The sequence below is a fragment of the Octodon degus genome, unplaced genomic scaffold, assembly GCF_000260255.1.
Source record: "Octodon degus isolate 3935 unplaced genomic scaffold, OctDeg1.0 scaffold00229, whole genome shotgun sequence".
Classification (NCBI taxonomy): domain Eukaryota; kingdom Metazoa; phylum Chordata; class Mammalia; order Rodentia; family Octodontidae; genus Octodon; species Octodon degus.
The window spans coordinates 513400-516024 of NW_004524805.1; positions in this window are offsets into that span (position 1 = coordinate 513400).

A 2625-nucleotide genomic window follows, 5' to 3' on the forward strand; every position below is an offset into this window, starting at 1 on the left:
ATATTTATATATAGAAACCATATATACTATATGTAGTAACTGTACCACTGCTAAAAATGGAAAATTATTATATAATAATAGCATACAATTTACTGCTTAAAGATCCAGAAAATTTAATGATTATGCTAGTAAGGATGAAGGTGGTGGGGAAGCAAAGAATAAAAGTAGAGTTTGGAAAATTAATCAGTAGAAGATGAGAAGAAGGAGAGCTAAATTAGGTAAAGGTTCCTATTGAGGACTAGGAGAAAACTAATAGATAAAAGTAATTAAGACAAATGAATGAGAAAAAGAAGAAAAAAGGATCAGCAGGAAAATAAGGAAAAATGAAAAGGGAATTAAAATAATAAAATAAAAAGTGAGAAAGAGGAAGAAACTATCAGTGAATGATCACTAGAGAAACCTACTAAATACAAGATATACAAATATATAAGGATTTACAGGATAAACTTACAGTGGCTTCCTGCAGATGTGGAAGACTGCAAAAAGGCTGTCTAAGGTCAAAGGCCTGGTGCTCACTGCAGTGTCCTATGCAAGTCTGTATTAGGAGGCTGAAGGCTATATGCCAGAAGGCTGAAGAATCTGCACCAGAAGCCAGATGACATCCAAGGTGAAGATGAACATTGGAGTGCCTCCAAAAAAGCCCTAGAAGCAAGCCTTCCTCATCATTTCCCTTCTATTCCATTCAGGTGACAAGCCTATTGGTTGGTGCCACTCACACCAGAGTAGGTCATCTGTCTTCAGTAAATCTGTTCACCCACACCTAGACTATAACAATCCAATTTGGTTGGGCATTTCTTACTGAAGTTGACACAGTTAACTATCACAACTCTAAACTCCTGAGAACCAATGAAGGGATAAGAAAATTGAGTAAAAATAATTTCTCCATATTTTTGAGTATTTTTTTCCCTAGCATATACAGTCTTGAAATCCAGCAAGTCATGATTTATTCTGTGACTTTGTGGCCTGTGGATTTCTGAGCTGCCCTCTGCTCCAGAACCTCTTTTGTCCACACATCCTAGACAGTGGCATCTATCCAGGGGCATGTCCTTGCTCACACTGGTAGATGGGGAGAATAATTAGATCACTGGTCTCTGCTATATGGACAGCAAAGCAGAGTTTCAAGCATACTGTTAGACTTATCATCTTTAGTTTTGAATCTAGCTACTACTTAAAACTACACTCAGTGGTTTCTCACTGCAGAGCCTGGGCCTGTGTTCTTCATAGCCTGAGTTTAACTTCTCAGAGGGTCTATTTTTATCCTACACTCTCTTTGAGAATGTCTCTCATGGCTGTCTGGTACTCCAACTCTGTGGAAGGGTAACCCTGGTAGTTACAAAGAGGAGTTGTAAGGGGCTGGGAAGATGGCTCAGTAGAATAAGCACTTCCCCGGCAAGTGCAAGGGCCTGAGTTCAACCCCTAGTTCTGAAAAAAAAAAAAAAAAAAAAAAAAAAGAATTGTTCTGTGCCTCACTTTTTTTTTTAATTTTATTTGTGTGTGTGTGTGTGTGTGTGTGTGTGTGTGTGTGTGTGGCCAGCTCAGCCCACCAGGGGGTGGTGCTGGCCGGCATGTGGTGCTGGGGGATTGAACCGCGGTCCCTGTGCTTTTAGTTTGTTCTAAGTAGGTGCTTTAGACCACTGAGCCATCTCACCAGCCCCTGTGCCTCACTTTTATACTGTTAATTCCATTTCAATTGATGAAACACTCTCTGGTAATATGGTCAGTGCTGCACTGGGTTTCTTCTCCAACTGTATCCTGCTACGAAGGAGTCACTTGCAGAATAAAGCTTCACACTATTTTTGTAGTTTACAATAGCTGTGGGCTTTACTCAGGGCTAGCGCTGTACCAGTCTGTTATTTTTCCCTGTAGCTGCCAACTATCCAGGGCTTTCTTTTTATCCCTGAGTAATGGCCTTGTCCAGGATCAGGTCAGTCCATTTGTTGGTGCCTCATCCCTGTGCCAAGAGGAAGCAAAACTCAGAGCTGGCAAGTGGCCATGGAAAAGGTGCAGAATCCAGTCATGTGGAGTTGCTCAGGGTGTGAACGCCAAGGGGGCAGGTTCTGTCTGCTGTCCATGGGGGCAGATTCTTTCCCAAGTATTACTCTTTAATGGTGTCTATAGTGTTGTAGTTTAAGATCCTACTGGGGAAAAATTTACTGAGTTATATAAACAAATAAGCTATTGAGTTCAAATAATGTTTCAAATTTCAAAGATTTTTAGGAAAAAATGGTTGCTGAAGATAGTTCTCTGTGGACCTCTAGAGTTTCTGAATATCTTGTGAACAAGGTAATGACTACCCTTTGTTTCAGACTATTTTTTCAAAGGACACACACACACACACACACACACACACGAACATACACATACACTAAACAATGCTGGGAAACAGTGGTCTTCCCTCAAAGCAAAGGACATGTTTATGCCCATCATAAAAGATTCAGAGCCAGGCATGGTGGCTGAGAAGGTTGGAGTGAGAGGACTACTTAAGCCTAGGAGTTTGAGGCCAAGCTGCATGGCATAAAACCTTAGCTACAAAGAAAGAAAAAGAAGAAAGAAAGAAAGAAAGAAAGAAAGAAAGAAAGAAAGAAAGAAAGAAAGAAAGAAAGAAAGAAAGAAAATTTTTTTTTT